We start from the raw sequence: 26,851 nt of genomic DNA on the forward strand, positions 1-26,851 counted from the left end.
CTGATTGGATGCAGACAGACACAGTGGATTTCAGTGCAAAATTTAAAATCTTGTGTTTTGGTGCCAAACTCTGTCGTGTCTGCCTACACCCTAGTGGAGGTAATGTTTCCAGGTGCAGGCAGTACCGCAGAAGAAGAGCAGCAACGGGGGAAACTGATCTGTTATGGTGTGGCCCTAGTAAATTTGTGCAGGGATAACAAGGGAGTGGGGGATTGGGAAAAAAAAAGATCCAATGTTGCAAAGCTGGTGAATAGTAAGGTAAATTTAACAATACTGACAGGGGGTCTAGGTGCTCAAGCCCCAGACCTTCAGCTTGGGGAGGTAGTATCAGACATGTAGAATCCAGTGGTAAGCTGGCACAAAGACTGGACTTCACTCCAAAATAGATGTTTTATTACGCAAAAAGAAACATCTCAGAGGGTGGCCTTATGCGTTTCGTGCCTCAAGGGCATAGGCTAGTCATAGGCTAGGGAAATTCTGTACAACCAGTGATATTTAAATGAAAAAGCACCAATCAGAGAAGTGTTTTGGATAGCCAATCACTGTGCTTAGTACATAAGTGATTGGTTTATCCAAGGAAGAAAAGTACCTATCAAATATACAGGTTAAAAACTATATAAAATAATTTTTACACATTACAGAAGGAAGACATATATTAATTCCATGAGAAGAAACTTTTTACAATAGAAGTAATACATAATACAGTATCATAATAAAGTTTGTACATTATACAGTATTATAGCTAAGATGATAGTTTCAGATCGTATTACTTTAAAAGTAAAATTATGAAAAAGAATTTAACAATATTTGAAAAGACTTCCTGACTGATGACATTATTACATTAAAGTCCAGACATAGTCCCTTTAGAGATTAGAAATGTTTTGTAGAACTATGTTTAAGAAGACTAGAGACGTTTCAAGAAGAGGTTTCTTTTTTACTATGCCATCATATAATTAGACAGCGCCAGTGCCTCCTTAAGCATTAGACCTGGGGTTTCTGTACACCTGGGTTCCAGAAAATCCGGGTTAGCATTACTCATTACTACCTAGGGGACCTATTTATTAGATCTACTGCTACTGTGTGCGAATACATTTGATGTAATAATTAATAAGAGTGCACTATTTTTTACTGTCTTATATCACCTTATATGAACTTTTCTATAAGTATTTATAAATTTAAGCTGTACAGTCAATTCTCTATGTGTTAAAATTGGTGGGTAATCAACTAAAGCCCAGACTAATTAACTTTATAGCATAATATTTATTTATTTATTATATTTTCCTACTTTTTGTACTATTTATTTATTTATTATAAATGTACTGGGCTATAATAAATGAATTTCTCTATTGACATATTTAAATTTATTTAATTAACTTTTTCTAATGAATTTGGGCTTATTTCATATATTTACATGCAATTTATTTATCTCTTTAATGAATTAAAATTTAGAACCCAATCAATTGGTGTTTTTCTGGTCTACTAATTAATTCATTATTTATACATATTCGAATATACTTAATTAATTATAACTTATGTACTTATTTAAAGCGAAACTCATTCATGTGTGATAACTTTTTATACTATTTATATATAAGGCACTTGGCCAACTTAATTAATTCACTATTTGTTACTAGTTGTTTCACTTTGATGCAAAGAATATATAAAAAAAAATTCTTATACAATAATCTTTTCTACAATTGATAATGCTAAGATGACGTAACAATATATGATATTTGTGTGTTCCTTCCCAATATCTCCATAATCTCTTTTCAACTACTTAACGTGGCCTATTGTGTCTTTACACGTTTTGTATAATCGATAAAAGTTTTCTCCTTCATTATGGAAGGCCAGTCTTTAAGTAGAGAAAGTAAATTGGAGACTGACTCAATACCAATTACGGAATTTTTCACCAATTTAGAATCAAAAACACTGAAGGAAACCAAACTATGGTGGGAAATAGCCAGTTTTGAGAAATATATTTCGTTAAATATGATACCAAGAGGGTTACGTATCAAAAAATATCCCACATCACTTACCAGTGATACGTGATTTATGAACAACTGGAATTAAATTTTAACTGATTGTTCCCTAAGATTGATGAATCCTGTAATTGAAAAAAACAGGATATCTATGAGCATGTAAAAACTGAAACTACTTCTAATAAAAAAGACCACAAACATTTAAATCAATGAACAGAAGCCCCTATGTTCCAAAAAACGGGAAAAAGAAAAAATCTACTCAAAAACAGAAATAGCAAAACAGGGGGATACCCCTGCCTTTTTCAAGCTAGTCAGGAGAGGATGAAGAGGACCCAAGGAGAGGAGGATATATCCTGAGGGAAAGGAGAATGAGACCATATTAAATCTCTCCAGCAGAACTTTCACTCAAGAGGAGATAAGTTTACTGTCTAAAGGATTGTCCTTTTCCCCAACCAATGACTTTGACCTATTTGATACTGTTGTGGACATTAATAGTTTTGTATGAAAATTGTTACTAAAACATTTCTTTGAACAAACTGTAGATATTTCTACTCCTGAGTGTACTATTATAGGCCCACAAGAATTCTTACAATCTAGATTTAATACTTTTTAAGAAATAAATGCAGCCTTAGAGTAGGAATCACTTCAGCTAGAGAATGAGCCACAAATAGGGAAAGTGAGTGCTGTATCAGCATCCTTGATAGATCCTCTATCCAGTTCACTTAAGGGATAATACTATAATTATGTTTCGAAAACAAGTTGAGTTAGAACTAACCAATCTTTTTAAAAAGGTAAAAGATGCTTCCACGCAAATAAGAAAAAGTTCAAATTTAACTCCTGAGGAACAGAGTTAAATTCTTAAGTCTGAAAAAGATATAGTTATTAGAAAAGCGGACAAAGGGGGACAAATAGCTATCTTAAATAAAATTGACTACATATCAGAGGCTGTTAGACAGCTTTAAGATAAGGAGTGTTATACATTACTTACCTTTAATCCTACAACTAAGTTTAAGGTAGAAATAAATACACTTATTGAAAATGCTCTTCAAAATAATGTAATAGAAAAAAACTGGTGACTATTTACGTGTCGATTTTCCAAAAACCCCTATCTTTCACCATCTACCTAAGATACATAAACAGGATAGGCCACCCCTAGGAAGACCCATCATTGCAGGCATCGGTTCCCTTGGAGAGAAACTTTGTGAACTAATAGACCATTTTTTGCAACCACTAGTCCTAAGGTTACCCAGTTACTTAAGAGACAGTGGTCATGTATTACATGTGTTTGACAACTTTACCTGGCATCTAGATTATAAGTGGGCCTCAGTTGATTTTACCTCTCTTTACTCGTGTATATCTCATAATCCTGGTTTTACTGCCATTAGATATCATCTTTGTCCCTATAGCTCCTATGATAATAATACTATAACATTTATTCTTGAATCTATTTCTTTTCTGTTGACACATAACTATTTTCTCTTTAATCAACAATACTACCTCCAATGCTTTGGCACAGCAATGGGGGCAATATTTGCCCCCTCCTTTGCCAATTTATATCTTGGCTGGTGGGAGGACATGATTATCTTCAATGATTTAAACATATACAAAAAAAGATATTGTCTATTTTTGTCGCTATATTGACGACATGCTCTTAGTTTGGTCAGGCACAGAGTCAGTCTTTAAAAACTTCATCTCTTTCATTAGTGAAAATTATTTAAATTTAAAATTCACCTCTGAATTTAGTACACAGTCTTTGAACTTTCTTGATATCACACTTGCTTTTCAGAATGATAAAGTATTTACTACACTCTATAGAAAACAATGTGCACGCAACACTATTTTACATGCCAAGTCTTCTCACTCTAGTCACTTAATCAGAAGGCAATTTTTGAGATTGCATCGAACATGTTCTTCCTTTGATGACTTTTTATCATAATCGTGCCATTTACGTAACAGACTCTTACAAAGAGGGTATAATATGAAAAATCTAATTATAGCATTTACTAAAGCGATGCGAGTGGAACGACATAGCCTGTTCAAGAGATATTTATCTAATGATGTAAATGATCACATAGATCTCACTTCATCTCATACTAATTGTTTACAAAAGACAAATACTATTGCAAAAACGTTGTCCTGTATTCTAACTCACAGTACACAGTTTAACCAAATGGAAAAGTTTGTAAACAAAAATTTTGCTATTTTGCATACAGATCCTGTACTAGATAAAATCTTAGGTCCCTCTTGCCATTTTGTTTCAAGACAGTCAAAAACCATTGGCAATACTCTTTCTCCAAGCCTTATTGAAAATAAGAAACCTTCAGATAGTACTTGGCTAGCTAGAGTGGGTATGTTTAAGTGTGGGGCATCTAGATGCATTATGTGCAGCTATGTCAGTAAGACAACCACATTTTCTTCTTCTGCTTCGAAAAAAATATATAATATAAGACAATATATCAATTGTAATTCCAAAAATGTAGTTTATTTGATCACATGTAAAAAATACCTTCAGCAATATGTCGGCCAAACTAGCCAAACCCTCAAAGAAAGAGTAAGGGAACATATTTGAATATAAGGAATAAGAAGAGCACAACTACAGTGGCTCGACATTTTGCTAGATGTGCAAATAGGTCCCTTGATTGTTTTTCAGTGATTGGAATAGAACAAATTTCAGAGCATATTAGAGGTGGAAATACTATAGATAAACTTCTATCTATAGCAAAATGGATTTTTTTATCTAGGAACAAGACAACCTACAGAAATTAATTTAGATTATAATGTATCTTTTGAACACTTCATAGTGTTCAAAGAAAACTGTTCTTGAAATGTCTCTAGTCTTCTTTAACATAGTTCTTCAAAACATTTCTAATCTCTAATATGTCTGGACTTTAATGTCATTTCATCAGTCTGGAAGTTTTTTTAAATATTGTTTTCAACATTTTACTTTTAAAGTAATACGATCTGAAACTATCATCTTAGCTATAATACTGTATAATGTACAAACTTTATTATGATACTGTATTATGTATTAACTGTATTGCAAAAAGTTTCTTCTCATGGAATTAATACATGTCTTCCTTCTGTAATGTGTAAAAATTCTTTTATATAGTTTTTAACCTGTATATTTGATATGTACTTTTCTTCCTTGGATAAACCAATCACTTATGTACTAAGCACACTGATTAAATATCACTGGTTGTACAGAATTTCCCTAGCCTATGACTAAGTGCCCTTGAAGCACGAAAACGCGTAAGGCCACCCTCTGAGATGTTCCTTTTTGCGTAATAAAACTTTTAATTTGCATCTATTTTGGAGTGATGTCCACTCTTTGTGCCAGCTTACCACTGAATTCTACATGGTGTGGCCCTAGCCTGAAATCACTGAGAAAACATCTGAGAAAATCTGTATGGAATCCAACATGCTCAGGATTGCTAAAAAGAAACCATACCTATGCCAATGCTTTGTGGCATTTCAAACTCAGTTATGTCTGTGTCTATGATAATTAATATGCCTATGTCTATTCCCATTGTTTGTACTAATTAATCTTGTATACATAGCTGTAGCATTTGGATGGTGGAACACTGTTTAAAACATTTATGACCCATTTAAATGGCATATGTATGTATGTATATAAAATTTAATGACACGTTGCATTGATCTTGTGGCACCTGGAATGAACAAGTTGCTCCTATGTGAAATATATTTTGCAGGGTTGATTTTACCTAATTCACAGGTATTTTTATTATTTGCATAATGGTATTTTATTTTTTTATATCTGATCTGAGCACTGTTAAAGGAGAACTAAAGCTTAACTAAAGAAGTAGGCTAGAAATGTACATTATGTTTTGCGTTTCTGTACCAGCTGGGGTGCTTTGCCAATGAGGCGAGTTGAGGCTGTCGCCGCAGGCGGCAGTGCCCCACTAGGTACCAGGGGCAGCAAAAATGCTGCTCCTGGTACTTTAAGCGAATTTCTGGGGGAGGGGAGGCAGCAGCAACTGCTGCTGCCTCAGGCAACGGAGGGGCCAGGATCGCCCCTGTGTACCAGTCCAAGGAAACCACCGTCAACCAGTGCAACTAGCAACAAAATTTAATAATCAGCCTTTTAGCATCAGCTTATATTACAGACAAACCTCATTTTCTGCTTGAAAATTTGTGAAATGTAGCTTCTCAACAGCTGCTCAGAGCTCACTGAGCATGTGAGTGTCGCAGACAATTTTACCCCCTGTGACAGGTTTGAAGTCCCTAATCATTGCTGTTGAGTAGCTGAAACTTTAGGCCAGTGCAATAAGTTCTGTATATAATATATGCCATTTTTAGCTACATTAGTTTTTAGGGTTTAGTTCTCCTTTATTGGATTAAGAAAAGGTTAAGGTGGCCAGATATGCCCACTAACAGCTGGGCGATATCGGGTGAATCCGAACGATCAGATTACAAGCTATGAACTGACGGGTCGTAGGACCGCATCAACTAGTCGATGCGGTCCTGGATCGTGGAAAAAATCTACAAACACTATATATATATGAACAGCTCAATGAACAGTTGTCCCTTTCATGTTTCCTCAAGAAAGATGAGGTTTATTCCCAAGTAATCATGCCAGATTCTGCATTTCTGTTTTGTTTTAATGGATATTAAGACTGTCAAATTATATGGAGCTGACCATTTAACTAAGGTATAAATTGGATACTAACATGTAATTATGTATCTACACCACTGGCAATGGTGGACACAAATGTGCAACTTTGTTGTAAGTTAATTAAGAGTCAATAGCATTCAGCATTGTGACAGCCTTTATAATTATCCATGTGTGATGTATGTTGGTGATTTCATTTCCTGTCCTGCAATAGGTGAAGGTATAAAAACTTTGTTTTTAATCACATGGTGTATCTTGAGAACGGTCCAAGACCCAGACCGAAACGTCGATATATGTGAATTTTAACATTTGATAAATAAACTAATACTTTTAAAAATCCCAGTGTGCGCTGCTAATTACAAATGGATTTTTAGATATATATATATATACATATATATATTTTTTTTTTTCCTTCATAGCACAATTTGGGTAATATGTATATAATATAAGACCTTTTAAAAACCGCTAAAATATATGCTTAAAGGAGTGGTTCATCTTTAAATGAACTTTTAGTATGTTATAAAATGGCCAATTCTAAGCAACTTTTTAAATGGCCTTCATTATTTTCTTTTTTTTATATATACATTTTTAATTATTTGATTTCTTCTTCTGACACTTTCCAGCTTTCAAATAGGAGTCACTGATCCCATCTAAAAACAAGGCTACACATTTATTGTTATTGCTACTTTTTATTACTCATCTTTCTTTTCAGGCCTCTCCTTTTCATATTCCAGTCTCTTATTCAAATCAATGCATGGTTGCTAGGGTAATTTGGACCCTCGCAACCAGATTGCTGAAACTGCAAACTGAAGAGCTGCTGAATAAAAAGCGGAATAACTCAAAAACCATAAAAAATAAAACATGAAAACACAAAGCAAATTCTCTCAGAATACCACTCTCTACATCAGGGATCCCCAACCTTTTGAACCCATGAGCAACATTCAGAAGTAAAAGGAGTTGGGGAGCAACACTAACATGAAAAATATTCCTGGGGTGTCAAATAAGGACTGTGATTGGCCATTTAGTAGCCCCTTTGTGGATTGTCAACCTACATTGAGGCTCTGTTTGGCAGTGCACCTGGTTTTTAAGCAACCAAAACTTGCCTCCAAACCTGGAATTCAAAAATAAGCTCCTGCTTTGAGGCCACTGGGAGCAACATTCAAGGGGTTGGAGAGCAACATGTTGCTCACGAGCTACTGGTTGGGGATCACTGCTCTACATCATACTAAAAGTTAACTCAAAGATGAACAACCCCTTTATATTTCGACAATTAAAAAGCACTTGGTGTCAGTGGCGTCAATGCTGAGTGATTTTACTTTGTGACATATTCACTAAAGCTTATGTATTATAGTACATCCTGATAGAGATTTCATCCGAGTCTCTTCATATACTGTATACAGCATGAATGTTGTCACAATCAGCCCTTTCGTTTAACAGGAACCTGTTTTGAAGCAGTCCTCTACTGTTTAGTAATGTAATGAATGTTTTGCAACATGATGTTCTTATCCGAAAATAATAATTTTGCTACAAAAACAAACATCACTCTGTTCAACACATCAGTTATTATCTTCTAAACTTTAATTATATCATCCACAAGGGCTATGGTTAATTTTCTCTGGCTTTTATGTTTTTATATGGGTTCCGTGGCTACTTTTCCCACACCTCTGGTTTGACATTTATAAATACAATATTTATAGTGTAAACATGAGAAAATAGGCATAAAGGTGCATTTTATATGCCTTAGAGACTGTATCTTGTTACATGTGATCTTATAACTACTTATACTGATAAGGTACATTCTAATGGGGTTACCCTGTGTCTACTCTAGTGTAATTTTATAGCCCCTTAAAATTTTAACAGCAATCTGACAGAAATTTCCCAATGGGAAACTCATTATCCAGAAAGGTTCAAATTACAGGCTACATTATAATCAAATCTTTCACATTTTTAAAGATTATTTCCTTTTACTCTGCAATAATAAAACATTACTTTGTACTTAAAGGAATTCTGTCATGATTTTTATGGTGTCGTTTTTATTTCTAAATTACACCGTTTACACTGAAAAAAATGCACTCTACTATGTAAAATTGTTTTCCTAACACAACAAGTGTATTTTTTTTGTTGTAATATTGGTGTGTAGGTAGCCATCTCATTTTGCCTGGTCATGCGCTTTCAGAAAGAGCCAGCACTTTAGTATGAAACTGCTTTCAGACAGGCTGTTGTTTCTCCTACTCAATGTAACTGAAATTGTTCCAGTGGGACATGGATTTTTACTATTGACTGCTGTTCTTATATCTACCAGGGAGCTGTTATCTGGTTACCTTCCCATTGTTCTGCTGCTGGGCAGCTGGGGGGGGGCAACTGGAAAAGTGACAATACGACTAGCCCCGTGTCAGATTTCAAAATTAAATATTAAAAAACAGTTTTCTCTTTTGAAAAAAGGATTTCAGTGCAGAAGTCTGCTGGAGCAGCACTATTAACTGTTGTATTTTGAAATGACAGTATCCCTTTAACCCCATGACATGTCAGTAAAATCACTGCAGAAATGGCCAATGAGCATTCCATTAACCACAGACAATCCAGATCACTGAAAATGAGCAATAAGCTCTCAATTAACTCCAGACATGCCAGTAACATCAATGCTAAAATGGATAGATTGAAAGCATTACCTCGTTTACACTTGCACAGGCAGAATACAAACACCAACATTCTTTTCTGCTGCTCCCATGCTGCTTGTCTCTTTCTATTTGCTTACACCTTGCTCCTGAAAAATCCAAGATGGTGGTGCATTTGCATGGCCATCTTGGATTTTCCTCATGGAGCAGCCAGGTAGCTGTGAAGAACAGAAGATAAACAGGGACATTTTCAGATCAACCCAGGACAGAGGGCTGAAAGGTGAACATCTGAGAGGTACATGGAGCCTACTCAATTTAATACAACTTGAAGTACTCACTAATGCCTGGTTATAAATGGTTTTGGTAAAACCTGCTATTTAGTAGTAAAAAAACACACTTAAACTTTGTTAGCAAAGCATTTCCACTGATCCTCGGACCATCCGCTGTTAGACACTACATAATTCTGGTAGACCAGGGCAGCAATTAATTTTATTGTTCATTGACAAGACTCTTTTGTGTAGTGATTTTATATAGAAACAGCATGACTGAGACTCTCGTATACTGCTCTGCTATATCACCACCATCATTTGTCTGCAGTATCTAACAGAGTAATGTTTGTATAAGTCTTTTCCACATTTACTGGAGAATTCTCTAATATTTTCTTATTCATAAAGATAAAAGTTTGTCTGCTTGTGGCTTTGTTTGACCTTTTAACCGCTAAAGCCAACAATCATTTCTCACTACTAATACTGCTTGATCTCTCAGCTGCATTTGACACTGTAGATCACCCTCTCCTCCTCCAGTCCCTCCATTCGCTTGGCCTTTCGTGGCACAGCCCTGTCCTGGTTCTCTTCTTACATCACCAATCGTTCCTTCAGTGTCTCCTACAATGGAGTAACATCTTCTCCCCTACCTCTTTCTGTTGGGGTTCCTCAAAACTCTGTCCTGGGACCATTACTATTCTCCCTCTATACTTCCTCCCTCGGCAAATTAATCAACTCGTATGGTTTCCACTACCACCTCTATGCTGACGGTACTCAGATATATCTCTCATCTCCTGATCTCAACCCAGAACTCCTAAACTGTGTCTCCTCCTGCCTGTCCGCTATCTCTACCTGGATGTCGCAACGCTACCTTAAATTAAACCTCTCTAAATCAGAAATGGTTCTCTTTCCTCCAACTAACACCAGTAACATCCCGAAAGTATCCATCATAGCTAACAATTCTACTATCACCCCCTCTCCCCAGGCCCGGTGCCTTGGGGTTATCCTAAATTCTGCCCTGTTATTCACTCCTCATATCCAGTCACTTATTAAATCATGTCACTTCCACCTAAGGAACATATCCAAAATACGATCATTTATCACCAAAGATGCTGCCAAAATTCTTATTCACTCTCTTGTCATATCACGTCTAGACTACTGTAACTCTCTTTTAATTGGCCTTCCCCTCCAGAGACTGTCACCTCTTCAGTCCATAATGAACACTGCTGCGAGGCTCATACACCTCAGCAACCGCTCCTGCTTTGCCATGCCATTCTGTCAATCCCTGCACTGGCTTCCGCTACCTTTCAGAATCAAATTCAAATTAATGACCCTGACATTCAAAGCACTTCATAACTCTGCCCCACCCTACATCTCTGAACTCACCTCTATATACTCACCCAACCGCCTACTACGCTCCTCTACTGACCTGCTACTCAACTCTCCTCTCATTATCATGCCATCTAGCTGCTTATAGATAGTTCCTCAGAGCATTGTGCCCTGCTCTGCCTAGTGACATTACCATTATGCTCTTTAAACTTGTGTTTAACAAAGTACATTATTTTTACCAACCTTTAGGCTACTGGTACATCAAGCACTTTGTCTGACACAGCCATGTTGTGGAAAATAGTAGTGGTCAACAGCAGACATAAAGCACCCATCTGCCAAACAACAGCAGCAGACAAAACCCTTGTAATCTGTAAGACCGTGGTCTGGGACAGCTATTATTTATTCTCAATTATCTCAAAGGGTTTTCCCCCCCAGAAGCCAGTGTTAGTAAATCAGCTACTTTCTTAAGATACCCTCCAGGTTTCAGGTAAAAAAGTTTGCATGGTTTGTTTTGTCCTGTGGCTAACTACCACTTTTTCTGTACTGTATAAAATGACAGTTTTTGCATTGTTGCCAACATACTTACCTTCTGACATTGGCTATATTATAGTGATGCTCTGTTCCAGATGGATTAGCCACACCCACTCCAGTCCACTAGATGTCACTGCTGCTTCTAGTTCATAACCATAAATGTAGAAGGAATTAACTACTAGGTGTAGAATGAACATTAAAAAGAAAAATATATAGTTTTTGTCTATTTGGATATTTATTAATACAGTTTATTATTTTATCATAGTGTTAATTCAAGCAAACAATTTATTATGTTCCCTACCTCTTTCTGTTGGGGTTCCTCAAAGCTCTGTCCTGGGACCATTACTATTCTCCCTCGGCAAATTAATCAACTCGTATGGTTTCCACTACCACCTCTTTGCTGACGATACTCAGATCTATCTCTCATCTCCTGATCTCAACCTAGAACTCCTAACCCGCGTCTCCTCCTGCCTGTCCGCTATCTCTACCTGGATGTCACAACGCTACCTTAAATTAAACCTCTCTAAAACTGAAATGGTTCTCTTTCCTCCAACTAACACCAGTAACATCCCAGAAGTATCCATCATAGTTAACAATTCCACTATCACCCCCTCTCCCCAGGCCCGGTGCCTTGGTTATCCTAGATTCTGCCCTGTTATTCACTCCTCATATCCAGTCACTTATTAAATCATGTCACTTCCACCTAAGGAACATATCCAAAATACGATCATTTATCACCCAAGGTGCTGCCAAAATTCTTATTCACTCTCTCGTCATATCACGTCTAGACTACTGTAACTCTCTTTTAATTGGCCTTCCCCTCCAGAGACTGTCACCTCTCCAGTCCATAATAAACACTGCTGCGAGGCTCATACACCTCAGCAACAGCTCCTCCTCTGCCACACCATTCTGTCAATCCCTGCACTGGCTTCTGCTACCTTTCAGAATAAAATTCAAATTAATGACCCTGGCATTCAAAGCACTTCATAACTCTGCCCCACCCTACATCTCTGAACTCATCTCTATATACTCACCCAACCGCTTACTACGCTCCTCTACTGTCCTGCTACTCAACTCTTCTCTCATTACCTCCCCTCATTACCTCCTCACATGCTCGCATTCAAGACTTTGCAAGGGCTGCACCCCTCCTATGGAACTCTCTCTCCCACGGTCTGTCCGACTTTCTCCCAACCTTTCTGCTTTCAAGAAATCTCTTAAAACGCACTTCTTTCGAGAAGCCTACCCTCACTCTGCTTAACTACCAAATGCAACACTACATACAGTACCACATTTCTCACCCACTTAATTCAATCTTGCCCACTCCCACACCTTGTGTATTACTCGCTTCCCTTTAGAGTGTATGCTCTTTCTGCATAGGGCCTTCATCACCTTTTGTACCGGTATTGATTGTGATGTATGTAACTCCATATGTTCTATGTGTATAATTTATGTGATTTAGTTGTATAATCACATTTACTTTACAGTGCTACGCAATATGTTGGCACTATATAAATACATGTTAATAATAATAATCTGAGAGGTACATGGAGCCTACTCAATTTAATACAACTTGAAATACTCACTAATGCCTGGTTATAAATGGTTTTGGTAAAACCTGCTATTTAGTAGTAAAAAAACACACCTAAATTTTGTTAGAAAAGCATTTCCACTGATCCTCGGACCATCCGCTGTTAGACACTACATAATTCTGGTAGACCAGGGCAGCAATTAATTTTAATTGTTCATTGACAAGACTCTTTTGTGTAGTGATTTGATATAGAAACAGCATGACCGAGCCTGTCTCGTATACTGCTCTGCTATATCACCACCATCATTTGTCTGCAGCATCTAACAAAGTAATGTTTGTATAAGTCTTTTCCAAATTTACTGTAGAATTCTCTAATATCTTCTTATTCATAATGATAAAAGTTTGTCCGCTTTTGGCTTTGTTTGTTGCTACTTTATGCATCTGGTCACAGGTCATATGCTGCAAAACCTCTCTGGGACAAGCCTCTAAACAAAGCTAACAACTACCTTTTGTTAAAAAACAAACAAAATAAAACATTGGGCCTATGGTTCTGCTTATATCAGCTCCACATAATAGAAATTTGGACACTTTATGCAAAACAAATTTCAGAGCCCTTAACAACTACATGTACAGAATAATAGAGCGCAGCTTCAGTGCCAAAGCAGAAGATATTTGCATACCACGATTCCTATGGTTATGCATGTGACTGGAAATAATTTGTATATGTTTGCCTGAGTTGCCTCTACTTGGAAAGCTAAAAATATTGCTTGTGTAGGGCACTCTTAGGTGTTGGCAGTAGTAGATGTCAGTCTGCTTTCTGTAACTCTGTGATCTAAGTAATACTATATTGTATTGCGGTGCTTAACATACCGTATATTCCCACAATACTTGTCAAAACTTGGATATCCAGCATCAATAACAACAAAGAGACCTTGTGACATTTACATCTGGAATAATGTTAAAGGAGACATTTTGTGTAAAAAATGAGAATGTACCGGTGCATTATACTCATTTAGATATAGAAGAATTGTGCTTTAAAAAGTAGTGTTTCAGGCGGATTTATTGAATATTTCTGCAAAAACCCTACTAGTCCCTCCCTTCTCTTTCACTTCCTGCTCCCTGAATTCCCAGGCTGTGCAGGGGAGCTGGCGGCTGTCAGCTCACTGCACTGTAGGACCAGAACCAATCAGCAGATAACAGGACCTGTTTGGGAACTGAAGCACAACTGTGCTTGTGTGACTGCAGGGCTGTGATTGGCTCTCCTACTGTGCTTCTGACAGGGACTTTGAGAACACGCCCACTCCTCATTTTAAACCCAGACAGGGACCAGAGAATATCTATAGGAAATAAAGGGGCTATTTTTAAAGACAATATACATTTTTAGCATCGTGTAAAAGTAACACCATATATTACTCATAATTGCCTACAAAATTAAGGTTTTTGAATTTATCCTATATGTCTCCTTTAATGACTCTGCAAATAGAATCTGTAGTTTGGATAACTTTATATCTACCATTAGAACCAACATTAAATTAAAGGAAATGTATGTTTGAATGATCTTTAATATGAAGCCATTTTCTTTTAAGAATTATAGGAACAAGAACCTTGACATTATGTGAGATAAATAGGGATGCACCGAATCCACTATTTTGGATTCGGTCAAAGCCCCGAATCCTTTGCGAAAGATTAGTCCGAATACAGAAACAAATCCGAATCCTAATTAGCATATGCAAATTATGGATGGGACGGGGAAAACATTTTTTACTTCCTTGCTTTGTGACAAAAAGTCACGCGATTTCCCTTCCCGCTCCTAATTTGCATATGCAAATTAGGATTCATATTCGGTTCGGTAGAAGGATTAGGCCGAATCATGCTGAAAAAGGCCGAATCCCGAACCAAATCCTGGATTCCGTGCATCCCTGGAGATAAAGTTTCCTCCATACTTATAGAATAACAAGAATTAATACTATATATATATATATATATATATATATATATATATATATATATATATATATACATACGGTGGTTAATGGTGGCTGCTTGAATAAACACCTCACATAATGAGTATTATATGTGTGTACTATCAATATAGTTATCATGCCATCTAGCTGCTTATAGATACTCCTCAGAGCATTGTGCCCTGCTCTGCCTAGTGACATTACTCGTATGCTCTTTAAAATTGTGTTTAATATAGTACATTATTTTTACCAACCTTTAGGCTACTGGTACATCAAGCACTTTGTCTGACACAGCCATGTTGGGGAAAATAGTAGTGGTCAACAGCAGACATAAAGCACCCATCTGCCAAACAACAGCAGCAGACAAAACCCTTTTAATCTGTAAAACCGTGGTCTGGGACAGGTATGATTTATTCTCAATTATGGCAAAGGGTTTTTTCCCCCAGAAGCCAGTGTTAGTAAATCAGCTACTTTCTTAAGATACCCTTCAGGTTTCAGGTAAAAAAGTTTGCATGGTTTGTTTGTCCTGTGGCTAACTACCACTTTTTCTGTACTGTATAAAGTGACAATTCATGCATTGTAGCCAACATACTTACCCTCTGACATTGGCTATATTATAGTGATGCTCTGTTCCAGATGGATTAGCCACACCCACTCCAGTCCACTAGATGTCACTGCTGCTTCTAGTTCATAACCATAAATGTAGAAGGAATTCACTACTAGGTGTACAATGAACATTAAAAAGAAAAAAAATAGTTTTTGTCTATTTAGATATTTATTAATACAGTTTATTATTTTATCATAGTGTTAATTCAAGCAAACAATTTATTATGTCCGGATGGTCAATCCATAGGCAAAACATGACTACATCAATCTTTAACTCTGCAATGTGTTGCTAGCAAAGGTACAACATCTATGTTATTTAAAACCCCCCAAAAAAAAAAAAAAAAAAAAAAAAATATATATATATATATATATATATATATATATATATATATATATATATATATGGGCTTTGGTATGTTTTTCTACAATATATATCCTTTTTTGCATACAAAAGTTGGAGTGCTGTGTCAGTTTTTATTTTTTCTATATATATATATATAAAAGAGCAAAAAAAACGCACTCACAGGACTTTTTGAAGGTGCAAAATCAAAAATGATGTTTATTTCAACGTTTCGGCTATTCACTTAAGCCGTCATCAGGAAGATCCTGATGACGGCTTAAGTGAATAGCCGAAACTTTGAAATAAACATCATTTTTGATTTTGCACCTTCAAAAAGTCCTGTGAGTGTGGTTTTTTTGCTCTTTTATTGATTTATTATAACCAGCACCTAGGCAGCTGCGCTTGTTTTGTGTGCACCAGAATTTGGACTATATATATATATATATATATATATATATATATATATATATATATATATATATTCTTGATAATAACCAGTTCTATATTCTAATGGGTCTAATTATAATGCAAACATTTTTCTGCTGTTTGTCTATATCTTGGATTCTTAACCTATGGGTTGGGCTCAAGAAACAGAAGACTTTATTTCACCGCCATTATATGGACTGAAGCTCGCATCATATTTGTTTATGCCAAACAAATGTGGATAGGGTTGCCACATGGCTAGTATTTTATCTACCTGGCAGGCAAAAATTATGCTTGTTCCAAGATATTATTAATAGGGAAGAAAGATAAAATATAGAAAGACAACTAGTTTTTTCCAGAAACAGTGGCATCCTTAAATGTGGAGGTATTGGCAATAATTACAATATTTACATGCTAGTAATGACAATGGTGAACCTGGTTTAACACTTGTGGTTGTTCAATCAATAAATACCCCTGAATGAATTTCATATACAGTGTGTTCTTACCTTTCCTTGATAAAGTGTAAATGTATTTTCCTAATAAGAAACAGGTGTGTGACAAGGCATTTCCTAAGTCACAAATACAAACATATACAAAGGAATAGAGAAAGCAGAATAGCTTGGAGACATCACAGCAGAATGTGTTGGCTGCCAGACCCTGCTTATCAGTGCCTTACACTGGTATCTCTGGCCATATGCTGTTTTTTCTTTGTGCTGCTGATTCTACACAAAGCACTAAGCATTTTTCAAAATTCAAATTCCTTCTCAATCAAAACTTTGGGCAGTAGAATGTGGGAGGTTTTATAAAGGCTGTGTTCTGGCAACTTGATTATTAATATAGGGGCATATTTATCAAAGGAGAGCTCGCCACAGTAAAAAATCTGTTAGTTTCTATGGGATTTTTAAAGACCAGTTTATCAATGGTTGAAAGTGAGAATTTACACTTTGATAATTGTACCTCTGCAAATCCCATAGAAATGCATTGAGAGTGATGGGTTTTCAGCTCTTCATTCACTCTTTGATAAATATGCCCCATGTTTGTGCAGGCCTGGGGTATTGATTGCCTGTCACCAGGGTCAGAATGTTGCCTTACAAGGAAACTTCGGGCAACTTCGGAAAACTAAGCGCTCAGAATGCTACTAAGCGATTTAGATTCTAGCCGGCGGGAAGGCAGTTCAGGGAGAGGTGATTTGTCACCGGGCGACTAAATTTTCCCGGATCTCCATTTGTGTATCTGCCCTAAAGAAACAGTAACACCAAAAAACAAAAGTGTTTAAAGTAATACAAATATCATGTAGTGTTGCCCTGCGCTGGTAAAACTGATCTGTTTGCTTCAGAAACACTACTATAGTTCATATAAACAAGCTGCTGTTTAGCAATGGCAGAAATTGAAAAAGGCTATATGGCACAGGACAATGGATAACAGATAACACCGTTATGTTCTACAGAGCTTATCTGCTATAGCTGTGCAACCTGAGCCTTTTCTCCTTTGAATTGCTGACCCCATTGCTACACAGCAGCTTATTTATTTAAATAATAGAAGTGTTTCTGAAGCAAATACAGCAGTTTTAACACTTCATTATATTTGTATCACTTTAAAACACTTTAATTTTTTAATGTTAATGTTCCTTTATGCTAGTGACACATGCATATATTCGGGGAGATTTAGTCGCCCAGCAACAAAGCGATACTTCTTCGGGTGACTAAGCTCCCCAATTAGCACACGCTTGCTTATATAAACTATTATAGAATTTCTGAAGCAAAAACACCAGTTTTACTTGTGCAGCACAAAAGTACATTATATTTTCATTACTTTAAACCAGTTTAATTTTTTGGTGTTCCCTTTAAGGAAAGAAGCTGCACAAACACACAAGGTCCTAAAGGTTTTTAATAAGGCAGAAAACAATGATTAGTCTGGCTCCTCTGACTCATCCTCATCAGCTTCATTACAGCATACCTTCATTATTATAAAATCTACCAAACATAGATGATTTTGTTTAGAGTGTTGATTATTATTTAAAGGGACAAAGTATTGGAAAAGACAGGTAGAAAAAAAATATAATACTCTTTCTAGATATGAGATTTGGGATTATTCCCTAAGGAACATTCCCAAACGTAAAGCTATATAAGAGAATCAAGTTAAGTAACCAACGACACAGGATAAAGCCTTTGGAAAAAATTTATGCAAACGAAAATTGTTTAAGTCCCCTTCCATGGGTAATATATTTCTGCTCTGGAGGATGTGTGCTCTGATTCAAAACTTAGAATTGGTCTGCCTACATTAAAAATCCATACCAGGGGGAGCTTTTAGAGGGGCCATGCCCACCTTGCCCACCTTGATCCCTAGAAAAAGCTTTTTCATACAGGTATGGGACCTGTTATCTTGAGTGATTGGGACCTTGGGTTTTCCAGTGGTCTTTCCATAATTTGGGCCTCTGTACCATAAAAATAATGAAATAATCATTTAAACATTAATTAAACCCAAATACGATTAATTTGCCTCCAATAAGGATTAATTATATATTAGTTAGGATCCAGTACAATGTACTGTTTTATTATTATTCTTACTACAAAGAAAATAGTTTTTAAAAATTTGAACTAATTCATTAAAATGTAATCTATGGTAGATAGCCTTCCCGTAATTTGGAGCTTTCTGGATAATGGGTTTTCTGTTTTCTTATATTTTTCACATTTCTGCTTGAAACATTGGGCCTTGCAGAACATTCCTGACGAGCTTCAGATACCTGCAGTCAGTTATTGTTTTTATATAAGCAGGGGAACTTAAAAGTAGAACCAGACAGCTACTCTCTTTGTAGCATGCATATAGCTTTATTATTAGTTAAAGCAATGTGCATTCTAAAGGCCCAACTAACATGTACTCTAATGTGTGTACTTATCTACACAGTACAGGAGACCTGTGGAGTCAAATGTAAATATAAAAATGTATCCACAGTGCTGGCTGATCCTCTTGATTTCTGATTGTTTCCCCTGCTGCTGACGCCACTGCTACAATCAACTGGTTCTTGCATAGGTGCAGCTTATAAATCGCTGCAGCCCAGTAGGGACAGGCCATGGTCTGGGTTGCCAACCTCCAAACCAGAAGGACCATAAGGAAGATATGGAATGATATGCAATAGATTTTATGTCACAGTGCTGTTGCTGTGAGTTGATTCAGTAGCCCTGTACAATAGATACATACTAGACATGGAAAACAACATGTTCTAAATATCACAGAAAAACAACTTTATTACGAAATAGTTTTTAAATCAAATTAACAATTCATTGCTTCCCTGTTTTTTCCAGGATCACCTCCTTGAAGAATTAAAAATTCAGCAGACACTTGAATAGTATGTTCTCTTATGGTTTTGAGGTTTTAATTCAGGCTACTTCACACCAGAGAAGCAGACTGGCAAGATTTCATTAAAATGTTTTCAGCAGCTTCCAGCTCTTTCCCAGTCTGATTATTGGCACATGTCCCTGAGATTTGAGCTTTTAAACAGAGTTTGAAATGGAGCTTAGCAGCTTATTGCCAAATGCTAATCTCCTTACCTGCCTTTTCAAATGTCACATCTCAGAAAAAAGAAGAAAGCAAATGTATGTGTCTTTCAGTTAAGTGCTGTTTCAAGTACATATATAAACTTTTCACAAATTCATTGTACAAGTCTGACGGCAGCCTAATTTAATATTTAGCATTCTTTATTGCAGCTGAACAAAATGTCTCCTTTCTTTGACTTCTTTAACACAAAGCATCGGCTTTCTTTCTGGGAAAAGTTTGTGGATTAGTCTATTACTATCTGTGGTTTTGTCTAGAAAAATTAACCTTAACCCCATGATCTCAAAGCTGTTGGTGAAAACTAGCCTTAAATGCTCCGTCACCTACAAAGTGTCCTTTTAAATAGTTAACATAACATCTACTACTTTTTACGTTGTTTCCAGTTGCATAACTGAAGCTAAACATACACAATCAGGTTCAGCCCCTCTAGACTACCTTGAGTAGGTGATATTGAACTGATTCAATTCAAAAATCGAATCACAAGGTCAAGAAAGCATGGATGGAGTATACAGGTGTGTGTGCTTCAACCACCTCGTATAGGTTCCTTTCGGGCAGAGTGCAAAGCAGTGTATAGGCCCTTGCCATAGGCCAATTATACAGCAAAACAGGAAAAACTGCAGCACCTCTTGTTTGAAAAATTTATTACAGTTGGTCAGTAACAGGCAACGTTTCGGGCCTTGTCTTGCCCTTTCTCAAGCCTGCCTGATAGTGTGTAATACAAACATTTATCCCCCACACTGGGGGAGTGCACAATATCAGGACCCACCCCCAATTAAGTTTAACCCATCAAGTGAGGACATCATGAAAGTCCAGTAAAGTCCAAGCGTTATGCATTTTCCGTGTGTCTTGTCAGTCCAATTCCATACTAGGTATTTAGTTGTACTTATAAGACAGAAATTTAATAGTGACACTTAGTGATAAAAGTAAAACAATATATAAGGTTATAGAGACTGCAGTACCTTTTACCCGGAGAGGATGGTTCCAAATGGAATCAAATGGAATCTCCTCGATGTAGTCCGGGATCATGTACCCATTCTTCATAAATGTTGATAACCTTAAAAGACAAAAATCATGTTCAGAAAATTGTAAACATACAGTAAAAGGTTAAAACCAATCAGAACAAAAGAAGGTGTTGTCTGACCTAGGTGGAATAGAAAGGGTATTATAACTTAAATAAAGCACATAGGTGTATATTCCCTATTAAGGCCCTTCGGCCAAAGCGTACCCAATTTATTTATCCAGTACATTTCTTTTCTTTTGAGGACTTTTAACCGATCGCCCCCTCTTCTTAATTTGGGGACACCATCAATAATCTGAAATCTCAGCTGACTTGGTGTATGTTTTGCTGTATGGAAGTGTGCAGGTATAGGGAGTTCCAGGTCTTCGCATCTTATGGTTGATTTATGTTTTGAGATTCTGTCTTTCACTTTCTGGGTTGTTTCTCCCACATATCCTAGTCCACATGGGCATTTGATTAAATAGATGACATATGTAGATTCACATGTAAAAAATTGCTTAATACTGAATCTTTTCCCAGTGTGGGGATGTGTGAAGCTTTGTCCTTTGGTCACACTGTTGCACTGTGCACAATTTAAGAAAGCATGGATGGAGGACCACATCAATTAATTTTTAGCCAGATATCAGTCGGGAAAGCCGATGGGGCCTCATTCACTGGCCAATAAGCTGCTGACAGACAAAGTCTGTCAGCCCGTGTATGGCCCCCTACTCAATTGCATCCCAGACACATATCTGCTGAAAATCTGGCAGGTATCTATCAATTGGTTTAAAAATCCCATTGGACAAGGACTGCATTGGCACTTTGATTTTGTCTTCTCATGTGCATAGACTTGTTGGTGACCTCTCAGCTTTAGGAAGAGTGTGTTCTTTGCATTTCAAATTCATTTCATGATCTAAAACATGTACCATATTAGGTCATCAGCCTGGTTTTGTTTTGGCCCATTAGCATTGTTGTGTACCTTAGGATGACTGGCCAAACAGATAGTTTAAATGGACCACAAATGCAAATTGTGAAGCTCTGTGTCTGTTCGTCTGGCAGGTTAAAGGAAAAGTAGACATATACTCGTGTGAGCATCTGTATTTAGAATTCTAAGATCAGTGTTGGACGGGGATGCCAGGGGCCCACCAGAAAACCTAAAACTGAGCCCACCAGAAAACCTAAGACAGTGGACCTTTCCAAACTATTATTCCTCCTCTACTCACTCAACCTCTTTATTCTCCTAGTCTTTTATATATACTTACAATTTTTTCCCATTATTAAGCATTTTCCCCCATAAAGAAATAGGGAATGACCATGAAATAGCCAAATGTTTAGAAACAAGAGGGCCCACTGGGAGTTTTCCTGTTATCCCAGTGGGCCAGTCCGACTCTGTCTAAGATCATGATGACTTCCCTTCTACAGTATGTACAGTGAGAATTAACATTCAATAAATTGGTTCCGCTTTAAAAAGAGAGGGGAGGATAAATCAGGGAACCAGGCTATACCAGACAATTTCTGATTGAAATATAGCCAATTATGATAGAAACTGTTACGCAAGCAGACTTTATTTTTGAGCTTAATGAAAGTGTCAGGAATAAAGCAAACACTGGCAGCAGCTGGAATGTAGTAATTGCCTAGGTGCTGGTGCATACGATGGTACCAGCCACCCAGCCCCTTCCTGGCATGAAGTGGATGACTTTGGCTTATTTCTCTAAATCCTTGACTCACTGCCAGATTAATTTTGCAAATAGCTGTGTTCTTACACACCAGTTCCAGTTATTCTTTGTTCTAGATGTTTGAGTTTCAGTCCTCTTATACCGACAACCTTGTTCTGCCACGTCTTCTCTTCACAGATCTTCTGCATGTGGACATTTGGCCTGCCTGCTACTTCCTGATTTGCCTCCCTGTGTTCTGCAGATATTCCTAATACTGGCTAGTATATTGAAAAATCACAAAATTACATGAAATCTCTTATATTGTTGCACTCCCTGATTGCTTTAGTTGCTGGTATACTGCTGTACAGAAATGTATCATTGTGAATGGACACAGTGAGACAGGACAATATATAATATTATGAATAATCCAAACAAAACTATTTTCTATACATGTTTTACCCTACACGCCTATTCTAACCTATACCACTATGATGAGCCATATTTACAAGACAAAATAAACATACAGCATGTAGTATTATGGGCAAAGCTTTCACAATCCAATCACCCATCACAGCAACAGTTTATGAGTTACTAAACCAGGGGAAATTGAGCAAGAAATTGAACAGTGTATAAGTGTTAACGATATCACACACAAGAGGTGACATATGGTGATTTTGTAAATATATAATTATATTCAATCCCATATTTCATATTCATAATACAGAACAGAGTACAAAGATTAATACCAGTCATGTATCATTGAAAAATTTGTAGTATTGGTATGGAATCTATTATTTGTAAATTAGTCCCCAAATTTTCTGAAATACATCAAACGTCATTTTAACAAACAATTCTTTATTTTATCTGATTTGATTTTATCTGTAACGGTAAGACAATAGTTTGTGTCTGATGGTAAGACAAAGCTAGCATAAATCCATTGGGTTTCTTGATGTCTAAACCTTAATGCGATGGCTAACTTAGAAACTATGGTGCCGATTCACATTGTTGCAGTGTGCAGATATTAGAAGCTTTCCTGATTGTGGTTCATGGGTTTGTGGAAGTATATTTGGGCTATATTTGCCAGCTCCCAAATGTTACACTGCTGAGGTGTATCAATACGGAGTGGTTTACTATTATTCTACTCAAAGTATAATAAAAGTACATGTTGGGTAATTGGTTTTTAAATGAGACGGAAATGGGCTCTTTAATTGGGTGTGCCAAAAGTTAGGCACCCCAAGTGATTGTATTTACTTACCTGACACCCCAGGGCAGTACTGTCATCTGGAGAAAACTGCACTGGTTCTTTAGGCAAGCACCAGGAAGCAATGAACTTCCAGCCTCTTCTTTCTTCATGCGGGTTGAGCATGTGCAGTAGTGCAAAAAAACAAACTTTAACCAAGAAGTTGGCTGTTTCTTCTACTAAGCATGTGTCTGCCCAGGGAAATTTGAAGAAAGTAGAAGAAGCAGGAAGTAGAATGCTCCTTTCACTGGAAGAACCCCCAGGCCGATGCAGTTTTCTGCTAATAGGAGCACCGGCCCGGGGTGTCACGTGAGTATATATAATCACTTGGGGGTGCCTAACTTTTGGCACCCCCAATTAAATATGCCTTTTCTTCTCCTATAAAACAGTTTCTAATTACAAATTAGCATTCATTTAAGACCACGGTGAAACAGTTTCTAAAAATGGTGCAATATGCAATAAGACAATTTTCAATTCTCGTGGTGTTCTTGGCATTAGTTCCACCTCTCAGCCAGGCAGTCTCTGGAGTCATTAATCTCTAACCCTTACTGCCGAAGTACTTATAGCCGTAACTGCTTTGTGCTAATACAACAGCTATGACAAGACAACAGTGCTACAACTGACTAAAGCTGGTCATACATAAGGCCAGATGCAATTCAGTGAGAAAAAGGGTTATCACGTGAAAAGTCATGGGTGAGATTCAATTTTAGATGCAATTCAGAAAAACGTATCTCCCAGAGTATTACGTGATAACTCCATTGAAGTTTATGGGAAAAACTGGAAGTGAATTAGGAGAAACATATTTTTCTCCTTGAATTGAATCTCGTGATAAACCATGGAATAACTTTTTCTCACTGAATTGAATCTGGCCCACAGTTAGATCTGTTTATAGGTGAAATTCCCATACAAATGGATCTTTAAACAATTTGTCCACCAACCAGGTTTGTGAAACTGGGCTGATCCGACCATTCGACCTCAGTACCTACAATCAAATCCTAATGGGTGCCTCCTTAGGACTGAGATTCAAAATAGGCCCTGGCATTTCAGCTACACAGAGGCCCAAACAGCACCTCACCAGCCCACTAAATAGTGCCTGTCTATGGCAACTTACAGCAGCCCCTCTGCTCTGGCATTTGCCAGAACCCACAGATTGCCAGTCCGGGCTTGGCTGATGTGTGCCTTGCAGCTTTTGTCTCCACACGTTTGACCAGCTAAAAGGAACAGTAACAGCAAAAAATGAAAGTGTTTAAAAGGAATGACAGTATAATGCGCTGGTGCCCTGTATTGGTACGCTGGTGTGTTTGCTCCTGAAAGACTACTATAGTTTATATAAACAAGCTGCTGTGTAGCCATTGGGGCAGCCATTCAAGCACTGGATACACAGCAGAAAACAGATTCTGAAGAATATCTCTATAGGTGGCCATACACAGAGAGATCCGCTCGTTTGGCGATGTCCCAATGAGCGGATCTCTCTCCGATATGCCCACCGTGAGGTGGGCAATATTGGGCTGATCCGATCGTGGGCCCTAGGGCCCAACGATCGGATCCTAACTAATGTGAATGTCAAGACCGCCGGGAGCGCGAGGAGTCGCGTCCGCTCCCGGCGGCGAAGAATTCAAGATGGCGGCGCCCAGTCAACCCACGTGGGTTCCGACGCCGGCGCCGTGACGTCAGCGCGGCGCGACGGTCGCAGGCGCGCTGGCGCTGGCGCAAGGGCGCCAAATTCAAACATAAAAGGACGCCTGAGACGTCCAGATGGCGCCCGAAAATAGGATTCTGTTCCCTGAGAGTTTCCTGGGTTCCCTTGCTGTTTTCCCTACTTATATCTGCCTGATTCCTTGTTGTGACCCCTTGCCTGGACCTGGACTTCGCTGATACTCTGCCTGCTATTGACCCCCTGCCTGGACTTTGGACTTTGATTATTTTCTGCCTGCCTTGTGACCTGTAGCCTGAACCCGATTACCCTTTCTGCTTAATCCCTGGATACCACGATCCTGATCCCTCCTGAGGGGCTTCCTCCTAGATCCGGACTACTCCCCAGAGGGGGCTCCCGGCTCCCTGACATTATTTTCGGGCCATGGATCCTTCTGAGGAAGCCACACCTCATGTCGGACGAGCGCTCCGCGGACTGGCATCCCGCATGGAGGACTACGAAAACCAGCAGGTTCGCATTGGGCAAGCACTCGATGTCCTGCTAGCTCAAGTGCCTTCTGAGCCTTCCACTGCTCCACCTACTGGAGATCCCCCCATGGCGGCAGCCCCTACGAACGCAAGCTACCCGACAGGTGAGCCTCGCATTCCACCTCCCCCTCGCTTCAGTGGGGACCCACAAGCCTGCAGGGGGTTTGCCACGCAATGCCAAATTCAATTTGAGTTCCAACCCACACAGTTTCCAAGTGAGCGTTCCAAGGTGGGGTATGTGATGTCTCGATTGGAAGGCAAGCCACTGGAGTGGGCAACGTCTCTTTGGGAGAAGAATTCCCCGCTGACTTTTGATGTTAAAGACTTTCTCCAAGCTTTTCGTTTAATCTTTGATGCTCCAGGTCGGGTTACGAACGCCCCTGCCCGTCTCTTGCAGCTCCGGCAGGGAAGCCGCAGTGTCAATGACTATGCTATAGACTTCCGAACACTGATGGCGGAGACTTCCTGGTGTGATGACGCTTACAAGGCTGTATACTACCAAGGCCTATCCATCCGCATCAAAGATGATCTCGTCTCCAGAGAGACTCCTGACACCCTGGAAGGGCTGATCGCTCTATCCATTAAAGTGGACACTCGTCTCAGAGAGCACCAGGTGGAGAGAGAGCGCAGCAGACGATTTTCTCCCTTGTTGGCCCCTCGCTTTCAAAGGCCGATTCTGCAAACACCCGCTGTTCCTGTGACTCATGGGTCGACGTCCCCCTTGGAGGAACCTATGCAAGTAGGAAAGACTCGCCTCTCCGAGCAGGAAAGACTCCGAAGACGTATGGCAGGTCTCTGTTTATACTGTGGTGGGCATTCCCATTTTGCCAACGCCTGTCCTGCCAAAGCCAAGAGTTTTGTACCCCGAGGTATGTCTCAGGTTTCTCATGTAGGGGGCATCACTCGAGGTCCTCAGGAGAAGTATCAAGAAAGTTCACGCAGACTTCTTCTTCCTTTGCAGATTCACCTGGCAAGTAAGTCTATCTTCGAAAGGGCCTTCCTCGACTCCGGAGCGGATGGC

General features: G+C 38.3%; 1 pseudogene; it reads left to right on the forward strand.

The window, feature by feature from the left end:
• The first annotated feature begins 2,722 nt into the window (after positions 1-2,722).
• On the forward strand, positions 2,723-18,117 carry LOC108704457 (annotated as a pseudogene).
• Positions 18,118-26,851: the final 8,734 nt, after the last annotated feature.

The sequence above is a fragment of the Xenopus laevis genome, chromosome 1S, assembly GCF_017654675.1.
Source record: "Xenopus laevis strain J_2021 chromosome 1S, Xenopus_laevis_v10.1, whole genome shotgun sequence".
Classification (NCBI taxonomy): Eukaryota; Metazoa; Chordata; class Amphibia; order Anura; family Pipidae; genus Xenopus; species Xenopus laevis.